This window comes from Geotrypetes seraphini, chromosome 9 (assembly GCF_902459505.1).
Source record: "Geotrypetes seraphini chromosome 9, aGeoSer1.1, whole genome shotgun sequence".
NCBI classification, from domain to species: Eukaryota; Metazoa; Chordata; class Amphibia; order Gymnophiona; family Dermophiidae; genus Geotrypetes; species Geotrypetes seraphini.
The window spans coordinates 48,311,030-48,328,179 of record NC_047092.1 but is presented as its reverse complement, the minus strand read 5'-3'; the positions used below and the strand labels follow the sequence as shown (position 1 = coordinate 48,328,179).

Sequence of the window (17,150 nt, the reverse complement as noted above, 5' to 3'; positions counted from 1 at the left end):
GGTGAACCGGGGCAGGAGCGATATTCATACATTCCTGCCCCGTGCAGAGCTGCTATCCGAATGGCTTCTGCGAGTTCTTGCGGCAACCACGAGACTGCAGGAATTTGTGAAGTTGCCGTAAGAACTCGTGGCAGTTATTCGGATTGCGGCTCTGCAAGGTGCAGGAGTATAAGAAGATCGCTCCAGTCCCGGTTCACCGTTGGATCACCAGGGATTTTAAAGGTGCTATATTTACTAATTGGAGAGGCGGGAGGGAGGTAAGAACTGCCTAATTGCCTGAAGAAATAAACCTCTAAAATTCTAAGTAACAAACCCCTAGAATCAGAAGACCTAGTGCTAAGGTTATCATATCAGAGTGCTTCATAAAATAGTCGCAGAACAGTTTTGCATTCTCTGAGGACCACAGTGAGTCTACTGATGTGCTTTAGAATTTTTCTTCCAAATGATAACAATTTCATTGCATTTTCGTGAAGATTAGTCTTCCGAGTATAGCAGCTTTTTACTGATGTACTCAGGTTGTAATAGCATTTTCCCTAAGGCTGATTTCATTTCACATTAAATTTTAGAGTTTACATATCCTGACCTTTGGGTCCACTCATTTATTTCTCTGACACCCTACCTATCCATATATCATTATTTCTTGAAGAGTGTCATATAAGTTTTGTGTATATGACACTACAGAACCTTTTTGACCTCAGTCATTACCCTCCTTTGCTCTTATCTCTGTCCTCTGCATTTGTCCTCAGCATAATTGAATTCTGTCACAGTTTGGTTGCTACCACATCCACTGGTAAGCTATTTTAGATATCCATTACCATCTCAGTAAGCTTTACTTCCTCGCATTCTTTTTGAGCTTCAAGTTACCTCTTCCATTTTCATGCTTTGTACTTTACTGTAGGCTTTTGGATATTTGAATGTTCTATTGTATCCCCCACTCCCTCTTAGTCTAGATCAGGGGTGCCCAACACGTCGATCGCGATCGACAGGTCGCTCGCTCAGGCGACCCCAGTCGATCGCAGAGCGGGTTCCCTTCTTCCCTTCTCTTTTTTCCCCTCTTGACTGGCCTGCTCCTGAATTCTGCTGCTGCCTCCGCTGCTCAACATTAAAAAAAAACAAAAAAACCCGGCTTGGAGAATTTATGCTCTGGGGGCTAACGTGTGCTTGTACCGGCTTCCCTTCTCTTCCCTCTGAAACCGGAAGTTATGTCCGGGGGGGAGAAGAAGGGAAGCCGGCACGCACATGTTAGAGCCCCATTCGCGGGCTAAAGCGAGAGACAGGTCAGTGAAGCTTGCGATTTGCTCTTCTTGCTGCCAGGTCCTGCCTACTTTCTGTTTCCTCAAAGGCAGGACCCGGCAGCATTTCTCCCAATAGGTCGATCTTGGGCCGATCAGCCTTCCTCTCCCCGACGTCAATTATGATATCGGAGAGGAAGTTCTGGCCAGCGGAACTTCCTCTCCGACGGCAGAATTGACGTCGGGAGAATGCTGGTGGGCCCGAAGCAGGGAGAGCTTGGCGGGCAGCTTTGGGGGCCTGTTATCCGATGGCAGCTGCAATGGCAATGGCTTGGGGGAGGGCAGGGAGGGAGAAAGAGGGCAGGCAGGGAGACAGAAGGAAAGAAGAGAAACAGAAAAAAGAAAGGGGGCATGAAGAGAGAAAGAAAGAGAGAGCAGGGAGAGAGGAAGAAAATGTTGTGGGGGGGGGGGGGGGAATGAGGTCAGGAGGAGAGGAAGCATACAAGCTAAAAGAAGGGAAGAAAGATTGGATGCACAGTCAGAAGAAGAAAGTGCAACCAGAGACTCATGAAATCACCAGACAAGGTAGGAAAAATGATTTTATTTTAAATTTAGTGATCAAAATGTATCTGAATTTATATCTGCTGTCTATATTTTACAATATGGTCCCCTTTTACTAAACCGCAATAGAGGTTTTTAGCACAGGGAGCCTATGAGCGTCGAGAGCAGCGCTGGGCATTCAGCGCAGCTCCCTGCGCTAAAAACTGCTATCGTGGTTTAGTAAAAAGGGAGGGGATGGGTATTTGTCTATTTTTGTATGGTTGTTACTGAGGTGACAGTGCATAGAGTCATCTGCTTTGACTTCTTTGAAAAAACCCCGGAATAGGAATGATAATTAACAATTCTATGCGTATAGTGTGCGTTGTGTTTTTTTTTAATTTTATTGTTGGTAGATCATTTTGACTTGGTCATTTTAAAAGTAGCTCGCAAGCCCAAAAAGTGTGGGCACCCCTGGTCTAGATTTTAAGTTTATTTCCAGGCCCTGCTGTAGTTTGGTAGACCTTAATTGGCAGGATGAACCCCAGCATTAATACTTCAAGAGGAGAGTGAGGCATAGTGGTTAGTGCTACAGCCTCAGCACCCTTAGGTAGTGGGTTCAGACCCTGCCCTACTCCCTGTGACCCTGGGCAACTCACTTAATCCTCCACTGCCCCAGGTACATTAGACAAATTGTGAGCCCACTGGGACAGATAGGGAAATGACTGAAGTACAGTACTCCCCTGATATTCGTGGGAGTTCCGTTCCAGGAACCCCCACAAATCTTGAAAAAACATGAATACGGTTTTTAGCAGGGGAGACTGCAGAGGGCAGCCGGAGAGGCAGAAGAGAGCAGCCGGTGTGAAGGAAATCACTTGCAGTATGCTCTGACTGCCTCTTCATGCACTAAAGTCGAGCCTGATCAGTGAGGCCCGACTTTAGTGCAGGAAGAGGCAGTCGAAGCATCCGGCGAGTGATTTCCTTCACTCGCTGGCGCTCTGGCTGCTCTCTCTTGCCTCTCCAGCTGCCCGGTCATTCATGGTTGGAAAATACTGCGAATGACTGGGACTGCAAATTGCCCACCGCAAATGACCGAGGGAGCACTGTATCTGTATTTAAACCACTTTAAATGTGGTTGGATAACTACAAAGAAGGCAGTATACAAGCCCCAATCCCTGTCCTTGACTCATTAAGGTCAACAAAGCACTCTGTACCACCAACTAACATCTTCATTTGACCCCTCGGCTATAGGATAAGCTGTATTATAGAAAAGCATTAGTGTCATATCTATGTTATTTGAATGTTCTGATTTGTGCTTATTAGATGCTTCATAAATATCATGTTTCCCTTTTAGTATTTAATTTTTTTGTAAATCTTTATTCATTTTTATACATACAGTAAGTATGATAATACATAAACACATTTGCACATTGAGAATATCACTTAATATTCAGCAATATTACCAATCATAAAATTTTATCTCCCTCCCTTCCCACCCCTTCATATAAAGTAATTAAATTACTTTATATAAGATGTTATACTTAAAATCCCCCCCTCCCTGAAAAATAAACTTTAAGAATTAAGAGAAAAGTGACATCTAATCATTACAAAATTTTGTTAATGGCTCCCACACATCTTGAAATTTCCTAATATATCCTCACTGTGTTGCTATTACTCTTTCCATTTTATACCAAAAATTATAATTTAGTCTATTCCATTTCTTCCAGTTATAAGTAATTTGTTGAATGGCAACCCCAGTCATTATGAGTAATAGCTTGTTATTATTTGATGATATCTGACTCTTTGCTCTCATTGACATACCAAATAATACAGTATCATATGACAATGCCACTGGGTTTTCTAATAAACAATTAATTTGGTCCCAAATTGATTTCCAAAAAGTCATAATAAATGGACAATAGAATAATAAATGATCTAAAGTCCTTGCTTCGAGATGACACTGCCAACATTTATTAGACTTAGAGCTATCCAATTTTTGTAACCAAACAGGGGTCCATAATGCTCTATGTAACAGAAAAAAACAAGTTTGTTTCATAGATGCCGACACTGTACATCTCATCCTTCAAGTCCAAATTTGTGGCCATTGAGATGCAGAAATTTGATGCTTGATCTCAATGTTCCAAATGTCTCTCAGACCAGTGTTTGGTTTCTTTTTAATAAATCCAGTCAGCAATTTATACCACTGGGCAGCCTGGTGACTCAGGAAGTCTCCCTGAAAGCATAAGAACTCCATATTATATTGATTATTAAAGTTTTTCCACTCAAGGAACCCCGCCTGAATGGCCTGCTTCAGTTGCAACCATCTAAAACTTTCTGATTTATTGAGGTCATATTTATGTTGCAACTTTGAAAACTCAAGGAATTTACCATTAGAGATAACATCATCCAATAAACGTATTCCTGCTATCATCCAATGCTTCCAGGCGACCTTTTGTTTGCCAATTTGAATCTTGGAGTTCGCCCTGGCGTACCTACCGGTTGCTGGCTCTGGTCACGTGCCCAGCTCCGTGGGATCGCTCTGAAGGTGAGGGGAAAACCAAGGTGGGCGGAAGGGAAGCCGCTCACCCCTAATCTAGCCTGCCCCCCCCTACTCCTAGCCGATTGGCCTCAAGCTTCGGCCGATTTGTCTTCGCTCCTCCCCATGTGGCTCGGAGCTTGTTTTATCTTGGAATTCAGCCATATAGATTGACTTGTAGATTTGTGAATTGGAATAGTTGTTAAATTGCTTACATATCACAAAAGTTTTCCATGTATCAACTAATATTCTGTTATCTTTACAGTACCTAGGCATTTTGATACTGAGAACATGGCATAGACATATAGGAGACACGAGTTGCCATTCTAACCACAACCAATCTAGGAGTTTTTCCATGAGCTCTGGGAAGACCTAATACATACCCTGGCGCAAAATATAGGATTGATGGTACCTATAAAAATTGGGAAAATTTACCCCTCCCTCTGAGATCGGCTTTTGTAGAGATACCAAAGCAACTCTAGGAGTTTTACCCAGCCAAATATTTTTTTATAAAAGGACCCTTGAAAAAAAACTGGCAACATACCCATCTGATAACAAACCACAGGCAAAATCATCATTTTAATAGATTGGACTCTCCCCCACCACGAAAGATGTAAAGGATTCCATTGCTCACACATTTCTGTTACCTTCTGTAATAAAAAATTTTCATTTATTTTCATTGTTTCTTCCAGCGTATTTTTTAATCCAAATGCCTAAGTATTTTATTCCATCTTCTTTCCAAAGAAAGGGAAATGAATCAAACAAACCTTTTGTACAGTGGACATTAAGTGGAAGAATTTCTGATTTACTCCAATTTATCTTGTATTCTGAAAATTTTCCAAATTTCTCAATCATTTCAAGTAAGCAAGGAATGGTTGTCTCAGGATTTCTCAAATAAAGCAGTAGATCATCTGCATAATACCCTGTATCTCCTTCGCTTGCTGAATAGCTAATAACAAGGATTCTAATACAATTTCAAAAAGCAGAGGAGATAAGGGACAGCCTTGTCTAACCCCCCTCTGCAACCTAAAACCTTCTGAAAAATTATTATTAATATACAGTTTAGCAACAGGGGAGCTATACAATGTTTGAACCATTTGTATAAATCCTGAACCTATACCAAACCATTCCAATGCTTGATACATGAAGGTCCATTCAACTCGATCTATGTATTTATTATATCTCTCATATTTGAATTTTAGTGCTGTTAATAAGTATATTTTGGAAAGTATTTCATTGGAATCGTATTATTTTCAATTTATTGATTTTAACACTACTTCATTCATTATATTTATGTTTATATTTGATCTTTTTACCAAACTGTAAGTTTTATGTCACCTTGGGTGAATCTCTTCATAAAGGTAGTTAATAAATAAACTAGTACTATGTTAAATCTGGAACTTGATGGGGTGGGAGCAACTGGAAATCACTTCTGCTCTAGCCACTACATACAAGGAAAACCCCCGAGGTTCTAGGAGGGATCTTTTTTGGGGGGGAGGGGGTGGGGAAGTCAGGGACTATCTTCTGGGAGAATTCGTGGCCAAAAGGAGGGTATGATCCGGGGACATATTTGTAGGTAGGTTCTGATCTGGAGGGGAAGGTAAACTGTGTGGAAGTTACTTAACCACTGTCCCTGTTAAGATGACCCTGAAACAACAGGCCGTAAGTTAGCAAATATAGGCCCTCTTTCACTAAGCCGAAGTAGAGGTTTCTACAGCAGCGCGGAGGTGCTAAATGCTCACAATGCTCATAAGAATTCTATGAGTGTTGGAGCAGCATTGGATAATTTAGCACTCTAGACCGCAGTAGAAACCTCTACCATGGCTTAGTCTTTAAAGGGGGGAGGAGGGAATAGTCCTATATACTAGAATTTGAATTAACTCCCTCATACAGCGGCTTCTTCCCTAGTGGTAATAATGTGATACTGCTTCTAGGGTCACCACTGTCATTTTGTACCTGGTATGGGAAGGGGCAAGAGTGACTGGGGATTGTTTCTGCCCTGACCCCAATATAGTCCTAGGATTTGGCAGGTAAGTATGGGGAGCCTACAGGGGGGTAAAGATAGATGGAAGGAGTAAGGTGGTATTCAGAGGTTCTGAATTGGAAGGCCATCTTAGAGAGTGTCAGTTGGGGGGTGATGTTCAAGGGGTGCATGGAGTTGGGATAGAGTTAGCATAAGGCTCCAGAAAAAGGAGGACGAATTGAGACATCCGGGTTTTACTCGCATTGCTTTCAATGGCAGTAAAACCCGGATGTCTCAAACCATGGTAACCCTAAGTTGGGGGAACCATAGAGGGAAAATATTATAGTTGGATCCTTTAAGAAGCAGCCTAGGAGTATCCAATGTAATTAAGACAGGAAAATACCATCAGCTTTATCCTGAAAATATTTTTCTAGGAATTGCAATGGTTTGTAGAGTTTACTGCAAGCTGTGTTGTTCCACTTATATAGTAATGAGCTGATTTGCTTGCTTGCTTTTCATTACTATGTATTCCATGGTATGGAATTTTAGCCTGCATACAGTAATATAATACACTTGATTGCCCACATTGTAGTAGCTGTGCACCTGAAACAGAATTTTTAAAAAAAAATAATTTAGTCACTTATTTAGCCCGTCCTCTCAAAGGAGCCCAGAATGGGTTACAAAAGTACATTCATAGTATGAGTAGGACAAACTTTAGTGAGAAATACAGACTTTACAGCATTTACAGTATAGACAAGTTGGTTTAGATTACAGCATTTACAGTGGAGACATAACATACAAACTTAGTAGACATAGGGTGGATTAAATTGCAGTGTTTATAGTGTAGATATAACATGGAGGTAACATAGTTTTTCTAGCAGGTGGGTGCATCTTTGTTGTAGAATGTGGTGGTAATTCAAGTTATATTTGCAGTAGCCTGCGAGTTTAGAGATGTCGTTTGGTGTATTAGGCAGTGCCTTTGAGATCCATCCGTCAGGGGTGTAGACGCGGGTTGTTAAGGAGCTGGGTTTGTAAAGAGGAAGGTTTTCACAGCCTTCCTGAAGTTCCAAAGACTTTCTAGTGATCTAATGGATGGGGGGATGATGTGCGATAATCTGGGTATGTAATGAGAATAAGAGCGTCTTTGAGCTGTCTATTATAGAACATACTATAGGTGTGGTTTGGGCATGTTTTTGGGGGAATGCACATCTATGTCCATAATATTAATATTGGGAATTACCCCTGCTAACCAGGATGTCTAGACTTCAGAAAAGTGCTGCTATTGAGTAGCATTCCACTGCAGGGATTAGGGAACAAATAACCTTACCCATTTCTCACTCTTTTTGAAAATGACCAATTTTTTTTTTTTTTTTGTAAGTTCTTGTTGTAATACATCTTGGATAATTCTTTTGTAATCCGCCTTGAACTGCAAGGTAATGGTGGAATAGAAATCCCTAATGTAATATAATGTAATGTAATATTGCCTTCCTATTCCTCCAGTGGTTGATGTCCCCCCCTAATGCAAAACTTGCAAGGGATATCAAACTCTGTGACAGCTTAGGGAAAATAAAGCTTTTGTATTTCCAAAATGGTTGATGCAAATATTTATGTCTGCTCACATAAATGCTTATGTTTTGTTTTATAACATAATCTGGCTCATATTCAGGACTATTTGGATGGCTAGGAATAGCTCCTAGCTGGCCAAATAGCACAAGGTTGCCTATCCGCTGATATTAAAGGGAGATAGCCATCTATCTCCTACTGAATATTCCATTCCCCAGATTGGCCATGTCATGTGACATAGCCAGTCACTGCCAATATTCAGTGTCTGGCAGGTTAAGGCTAAAAACTAGATAGACCCATCTAAAAAGCAGCTCGATCTTTGGCCTGTGCATTAGCCACTGAATATTGGCTTGGCTGGCTAAGTCCATAACAGTGAACTTTCACCCAGATAGTCAATGCCAGTGGCTAGATATGGCCCCAGCATTTGAATATTCAGTATCACTATAGACCATGGACTGTGTTCTCAATATTGGGCCTAAACTGTATTTCTACTGGAACATAAATGTCTATGTGCCTTTGTTGACCCATTGATATTTTAAAGGGTAAAGGACTTGATATGCTGCTTTTTCTGTATGGTTACAATCAAAGTGGTTTACTTATTTTAGACAGATGCTTATTTTGTATCTGGTGCAATGAAGTGTTAAGTGACTTGCCCAGAGTCACAAGGAGCTGCAGTGGTAATTGAACTCACAACCCAGACTGCTAGGGCAGCTGCTCTAACCAGTAGGCCACTCCTCCAGTGGCCTTCACTGACTTTTAAGTAGAGACACTTTAGATCCACAAATATTATCCCATATGGGGATGAGACACTACTAACCGATATGTATCAGCAACATTCATCCCCACAAGCCCACTTACAAGCATTTCATTTGGGAATATCCTCAAGCAGGTGGGCATTTCCAAATTCAATTTCTCCTTTCTATGGGGAGCTTGTAGCAGAATATAAATCCTGAATGATGATGGGAGCCACCCCAGAGATCTCCAGGGGCCTAGTATTGAATAACACTGTTTTAGATGTTCGCATGTAGTTGGTGAACATCAGCAGATCCTGTTCTACAATACAATCTGAACCTTTCAATTCTAATTTTCATATTCTTTCTAAAGTGTCATTCCACAGTGTTATGACACATTTCTCAAGTGGATCAGAATTCCAAAAAGTATTAATTATAGCCATTCATGTGCAAAGAAAATTGAAAAATATGTGGGTGAGAGAAAAATGGATCTTTACCCTTCTTAATGTATTCCTATTATCAAAGAAAGGTTTGCTGTAGCATAGTTATTGGTTTCTGTTATTTCCTACCTTTTGGTGCATTTACTACAAATGTTTGCTTTCAGAATGAGTAGTTAACCTAAGTGAAGTGATTATCACACAAACAAATCATACATATAAAACTTGATGGCAGATAAAGACCAAATAGCCCATCCAGTATGCCCATCTGCAGCATCCACTATCTCCTTCTCTCCCTAAGAGATTCCATGTGTCTGTATCGTGCTTTATTGAATTCAGACAGACTTTGTTTCCACCACCTCTACCGGGAGACTATTACATGCATCTAACACCCTTTCTGTAAAAAAATATTTCCTTAGTTTACTCCTGAATAAGGTTAGATATGATTTTAATGGAAGAAAAAATTATGGTAGATGTTTTCTGAGAATTGCTGCACATGTTAAAAGATAATATATGGTCTGGTTCCGATTTAAAAGAACACCAGATTCATCTGGTGTAATATAACATTAGCTGAGCTGTTGTCACCTACTGGTAATATTTATTGAATGATGGTGTGGGTAAAATGGGGGGGGGGGGGGCAGAGGGTGAGGGGAATATATGAGGTGTTGTCAAGGGTCTGTAGAATAAGGATTGACAAGTTTATAGGAGGAGGTACAAAGGTCCCCACCCCCATCCCAGTCAATAGATCCTGGACCACCTTTGAGCAAGTATCCGATTCCCAGGTCCTCAAACTCTGTCTGAAACTGAAATCCTGCAATTGCACCTTGGACCCATTCCCATCCTATCTATTTGAGAAAATTCCCGCTCAGGCCATCTCCTCTCTCACTATACTCATAAATTCTGCCCTATTATCGGGCCTCTTCTCCCCTGAAATGGGACGCATTGCACTGACCCCCCTACTAAAGAAAGCTGACCTAGACCCCTCCGCCCCATCTAATTATCGCCCAATAGCAAACATTCCGCTCCTAACCAAACTGCTAGAGTCCATCGTCTCCTCCCAACTTTCAGCCTACCTGGAAAGATTCTCTATCCTCCTACCCTATCAATACGGCTTCAGACCCAACTTCAGTACCGAAACCCTCCTGGCCTCCCTTATCTCGAAGATCCAACAATTTCATTCTCATAAAAAATTTGCCGTTCTCCTTCAATTCGACCTCTCTGCTGCCTTTGATGTCGTCCACCATGACATTCTAATCTTCCTACTCTCCGAGATAGGCATCAGTTCTACAGTCCTCGACTGGTTTTCGAATTTCTTACGTTCTCGCTCTTACACCGTCACCAAACATGGTTCCTCCTCCTCCCCATGGAAACCGACCTGTGGAGTCCCACAAGGCTCCCCCCTATCTCCCATCCTCTTCAACATTTATATGTCCTCCCTGAACCTTCTCCACCTATCCCCCCTAGAAACACTCTACACCTACGCCGACGATATCCTGGTCCTCATCGAGACCGATGCAAACCTCACCAATCTCGTAGCTAACATTTCTTCTTGCATAACCAACCTTCAATCTTGGGCTCACACTGTACAAATGAAATTGAATGAGTCCAAAACCAAACTACTATGGCTCGGCCCCAAACTTGATCAATTACCCACCTCAATCCCACTGCCCACAGGTTCCTCTCTACAGCTGGAGTTCTCTAGCAAAGTTCTGGGCATCACCATAGATTCATCATTATCCTTCAATGACCACCTCAACTCCCTGATAAAAAAATGTTTTTGCAGCCTTCACATGCTGAGGAAAGCGAGGTCCTGCTTCCACCAAAAACACTTTGCCGTCCTCGTACAATCCATTATCCTTTCCAGATTGGACTATTGCAATTCCATTTACCTTAGCGTAACAAAGAAAAGCATTCACAGACTCCAACTAATACAGAACACCGCGGCTAAACTTATCTTCTCAAAAAGTAAGTTTGATCATGTCTCACCGCTCCTATCCAAACTCCACTGGCTTCCCGTTATTTCCAGGGTCCACTTTAAATGTGCCTGTCTAACCTTCAAGATCCTCCATGGTATCCTCCCTCCTTTTATCCCGCTATCCTGGAATTCCTCAAATCCAACCTCCACTAGATCCTCGCAAAAATTAAAACTATCCTACCCCTCCCTAAAAGGCATCTCCCTTGTTGGTAAACTTGGCTCTTCCCTCCCTTTTAGAATTGCTCAGCTCTGGAACAGTCTCCCTTCCCCTCTCCGCAATTTGAGTCCACTTCTACCATTCCGTAATCGTCTGAAGACCTGGCTCTTCTCCAAAACGTAACCCCGTCCCGTTCCTGGCATTCTTACACCTAAACCTCTCTCCTCTCTTACTTATATAATTCCATTGGATTTCCGTTCCTTCCCTAACCATGTAAACCGTGCCGAGCTCCATCAGTGGAGATGATGCGGTATATAAATCCAAGATTTAGTTTAGTTTAGTTTAGTTTAGGTAAGAAAGCGTTAATAGAGAGAGCTTGTAAGAAAGAAAAATGATTAGGGAGGTTTCTAAGGTGATGGGGTGGAGCAGTCACGTGATTGGTTGGATTTTGTGGCAGGCTGGAGTGAATTCCTTGAGGAAAGGGGAACAGTAGAGTAGTCTCTTCAGGAAAAGATTATCCCTCCCTCCCTCCCATTTGTGCTGGTGTTATGTTTTGTGTCAGTGTTGTGGGGTGGGGGTGGCGTGGGGGGGTTTACAGGTTATATGTCGACTAAGGTGGGTTTGATGGAGCTTATGGGGTTGGGGGAAGGTGGTCGCAGCTTTGGGTGGGGCAGAAAATGGGGTTTGGCCCAGTTGGCTCTAGGAGATAAGCAGTTAATAAATAAATGTAACACTCGTATGCGATACCGCTGCGAGGGGAAGAATGACCTTGTGTCACCATGGGTCATGTTTGGGGGGAAGGGAAGCATGGCCTTGCATCATTGTGGGTCATGTTTGGGGGGAGCAAACCAAATGTTAGGTATCATTAAGAAGGGTATCTCGACCAGAACGAAGGAAGTCATCCTGCCACTGTACCGGGCTATGGTGCGCCCGCATCTGGAATACTGTGTACAGTACTGGTCACCGTACCTCAAAAAGGACATGGCAATGCTTGAGGGAGTCCAGAGAAGAGCAACTAAACTGATTAAGGGTATGGAAAACCTTACATACACTGACAGACTGAAGAAGCTGGGGCTGTTCTCCCTGGAAAAGCGGAGACTCAGAGGAGATATGATAGAGACCTTCAAGATCCTGAGGGGCATCGAAAAGGTTGACAAAGACAGATTTTTCAATTTGAAAGAAACCACAAGAACAAGGGGTCACTCGATGAAATTGAAGGGGGACAGGTTTAAAACAAACGCAAGGAAGTACTTTTTCACACAGAGGGTGGTGGACACATGGAACACCCTTCCGGAGGCCGTGATAAGAAATAGCACAGTACAGGGTTTCAAGGATGACCTGGATAGGTTCCTGGAAGACAAAGGGATTGAGGGGTACAGATAAGAGCAGTGGAAGGTTTAGAGATAACTGTAGAGGTAGGCAATAAAATTAGTCAGGGACCGCTGACCAGGCAATATGCCTGATGGGCCGCCGCGTGAGCGGACCGCTGGGCTGGATGGACCTCTGGTCTGCCCCGGCGGAGGCGACTACTTATGTACTTATGTACTTAACTGGAAATTATTCAAGTCTTGTTGCAGAGTCCTATTTATATAATTTCGTTTAGCCTTCTTTAAGGAGAAGGAATAAAACTTAGAGACAGATTTAAATCATGCGTTTGAAGACTCAGTAGATGCTGCTATAGCATTGGTGCTATAAATACCTGGCATTTGGGATGCCTAAATCTTGTTGCCAGTTTGTGTGTGTGAGTAGGTAAAATAATTCAGGTGTAATGCTATACATTTTATTGACTGCATGCTAAATCAATACCTTAGTAAAATAAGAATGGTAATAACTTGCATTCTACGACAAAATGTATGCTACCTCTTGAAATATTCCAAGCAGTAACTGGACCAAAATGGAAAGGCAAATCAACATGGAGGATTTTCTCTTCACATGTACAGGAAGCTAATAACTTTGGCTGAGCCCACAAAACCATGGTAGATTTTAACAGTTCGGGGGGGGGGGGGTGTGATGGAAATTAGGTTAGTTAGTATTGGATGTGTGTGTGTTGGAAGGAAAGGTGGGTGATTGGTGGGATGTTAGTCTGGGTTGTTGCTAGCAAAGGGCAGATGGGGATTGGGTATAGTGAGAAAGTTTTGATTGGCTGGTTGAGGGTGGGAGAGCGGGAGAAGAAGGAAGGTGAGTGGCAGCTGAGGTGATACGGGATGTATATATATTTTGTGAGAGCTGGGGGAATTTCGGGGAGTGAGGAAGGATTTGGTTCAGAAGTCAGATTTTGCCCTCCCTTCCCACCCCATTTGTGTTTGTCCAGAGGTGCATGGGAGGATTGTTGTTGCAATAGGTGTTATTTGAGAGATTGGTTGGTAGTTCAGTTGGGTATGTGGTGATGTGGGGAGTGGGTGGGGTTGAGGGGAGTCACAGCTTTTGTGGAAATTGGGAAGGGGGTGTCCTTCCAGGTGGCCAATAGTATGGGGAGGGGTGTATGAGATATATTGAGATTAGAAATTGTATGCGATACCGCCACAGACAGCTGTAAGGCCAGGCGACGCCGCTGGTCTTGCAAAATGGAATACTTTGAATTAACATGATTTACTGTGATTTGACAACACAGAGCAAAGAGGTCATGGCCGACTAGCTGACGGGAACAGGAGAGTTGGGGGGGGGGGCGCCTGGAAGAAGGGTTTAATGAATTGCATTGTTATTTGAATAAATAAAGCTGCGGCCAAGTTTTGCCAATATGGTTATGAGACTGTTTTGGTGTTTTATTGAAAATAGGGTTGTATATTATAGTGTTTTAAGAGTGCAGTGGTGCAATTGCCAAGTGTTATGCACCAATCACAGGTTTTCTTAATCCTTCCTTCTACTCCGAAATAGCATTTAGCAGCCCTCCTCTCCTCTTGAACAGTGTCAGATAACATCAATTTGCCATACTCCCTATAGAATCAAGCATAGCAGTAATATATGGTCTTACTTTGTACAGACTGTGTGATATGAAAATGTTTCTAATATTACAATGTGCTTTCTGATTGATAACACAATCTGATTAATAGGCAGTTTATAGCTTACTTCAAACAATTTTGAAATGCATTTGCTTCTTGTAAACCATCTACCTAGAAAAGCAAATCAGTTTGTAAATATTTGATTAGATTAAGAAATTGCACAATCATATTTTCTTGAAGACAAATTTCTTACATTCCATTCTCTTAACAGACAATTTAACATTGTTTTCAAAAGACTTTGGTGTTAGCAAGGTATACTTGTCTTTAAACGAGTTCCCTTATATATTTATTATTCATAATAAGGTTTAAAAGAGTTATTTGTTAATATGCAGTAATCTGAAGTAATTAGAGATACTCATTGAGTACAATAGTCTCATTAAGAACCAGATGCAGTACATAATACATGTATTTGGTATCATAAGCACATAAGCATTGCCTCTGCCGAGTCAGATAGGTCCATCATGCCCAGCAGTCCGCTCCCGCGATGGCCCCCCAGGTCAATGACCTGCAGTGATCCATTACTCTACTACTCTTTTACTCTACAGCCTTTTGTACTGTATAGTAACCCTCTAATTGTACCCCAGGATCCCCTTTTTCTTCAGGAACTCGTCCAATCCATTTTTGAACCCCAAAGTCGTACTCTGCTCTACCACCTCCTCTGGAAACGCATTCCAGGTGTTCACCACCCTCTGTGTGGAGAAGAACTTCCTAGCTATTTGTTCTGAACCTATCTCCCATCAATTTTTTTGAGTGCCCTCTAGTTTTTGATGCCCCCGCCAGTCTGAAGAATCTGTCCCTCTCCACCTTCACTATACCCTTCATTATCTTATCTGATCTAATCTAATCTCAGATTTCTAGACTGCTAACTCCCTAAAGGATCCAAGGGATTTATATAATATCAAGTACAGATCACAAATTTCAGAATACATATTATAATTTACAGATAGGGAAGCTATGATAAACAACTTGTGTCAAACAAATACTTCTGAAATATGTAGGTCTTCAAAGTGTTCAAGGATGTTATATAAGAAAAATTTTTGTTTCAAATCAGGAGGATTTTTCCATACTAGCACAGATTGTTACAGAAAAGAGGTTTCAAAAGACTTTTTTTTTCAATGAGCACCCTTGAATGATGGAAAATGTAGTAACTGATAATCAATACAAGAAATCAAACATGGCTATAAAAACTCTTCAGACCTTCCCCAAATACACTCTATTCAAAACATACAATGGGAGATCCCAAAACGTTTTCAGAATATATTATATCTTATTTTCTCACGGACCTCAGTGGTACCGTCTGCATGCCACTAAACTTTTTAGAACATGCAGAATAATGGCACCCCTAATCGTCATTGGTCCCTTATACTTTTTATCATTTTTCATATATAGTTTGTTTATAATTTATATTTTCTAATATATCGGTACTTATCTTTAGCTACGCGGGTGGGGGTAAGCACTCCACGTAGACCACATTTCGCCCTGCAGGGCTGTATCAAGGAAATCCCCCTCAGGTTAACCAGCTCATGCATGAACCTGTAAGATCTTTAAAAATAATACAAGAAGATTGTTTTCTGTGTATCGAAAATTCTTGCACATTTTCCTTATGCTGCTGGAAAACAGAGGTAAAACAACTATAATTTTAGAACTAAGCTGAGTTAGAGTTAATGTCTAATATGACCTTTAATGGAAGCAAATAAATCAGAGTCTGAGTCTGAGCTGTCTTTGAGCAGTCTTACCCATCTCTAATTATAATTGCAAAAGAGCGGACACATCAGCCAAAGGATATGTGAAATAACACTCTGATATAGGAGAACTGAGAAAATAATGTTGACACAATTTAATATAGAAATCAATATGGCACTATGGGAGCTCACATTTCTTTATCGCATCTCTCAGAAATTCAAAGAAAGTCAACATTTCACACATATAACGTGGTGTGGAAGGAATTAGGTACTATCGAATTGACCATACCTTGGCTCAGATAAATTTAGTTTTGCTTTGATTTATGTGTGGATTTCATTGATTAATGTCATACAGTATTATTTGATTTCACTTTTCTCTTAAGCTTTGTTTCCTCTGTGTCCTTCACATCCTTATCTAATTTGTCATTTTGTTCCAGGTTTTGCTTAGAAAGGTGTCTATAGCGAGGCACTGGAAATAGCTATATAAAAAGTTAGGGTTGCATTTACAAGAGTGCACCGTGGTTATGGTTATTTTTATCTGATATACCAACTTTCCTCCACAGATATCAAAGTGGTATACTAGTAATCAGGTATAGAGAATGACACGGGGAAATAATTTTATCACCGTTCCCGCCCCATCCCCATGAGCTCATCCCCGTCCCTGCTCTGTCCCCACGAGCTCAGTCCTCGTCCCTGCCCCAACCCCGCGATCTCAGTCCCCGCCTTGCAAACTGTCAGATCCCATCTGCACAATCCTCGAATAGTTATGATTATATACTGAACTTATTTTATTAAAGTATAAAAAGAGACAATATTCTGTATAAATGTCATTTTATAAACACAAATAATACAGAGCAAGGATCAACAAAACCCCTGTCTCCCTTCCCTTTCACAAATATCCCCTCCACTATTGTGAAAATTGAACAAACTAAATTACTACGGAATGCTACATAGAAAAATCAAGCTAACAGAATACATGGCAGGAATAGTGTTAGGGGAGTGCAACTAGGGCAACTGCCCCCTGGTCAGAGAGGGAGCCCTAAGCCAGCATGAAGTTAAAGAAGCACAGCCTGGGCTTTGCGGTCCCCAGTTATGTCTAATACCAGCTCTAGCAGGATACATATTTCAAATCTGAAATATTCTAATCACAAAATATAAAATAAATTTATTTTTTTCTATCTTTTGTTGTCCGGTAATTTTATTCTTCAAATCACATTGGTCTCAGGCTTTGGTTTTGGGTTCCTTCTGTCTTCATTGTGGCATGGCTGGCTCCTGAAGGTAAAATAGGCCCAAGAGGAGCTGGGGAGGAGATGCCAAGTCTGACACGGGTGCAATTTT

At 41.5% G+C, this 17,150-nt stretch overlaps 1 long non-coding RNA gene across 1 annotated transcript in view; it reads left to right on the top strand.

The window, feature by feature from the left end:
- Positions 1 to 17,150, top strand: part of LOC117366378 — a 244,084-nt gene that overhangs the window by 81,664 nt on the left and 145,270 nt on the right. The gene's annotated exons all lie outside the window — the stretch shown is intronic.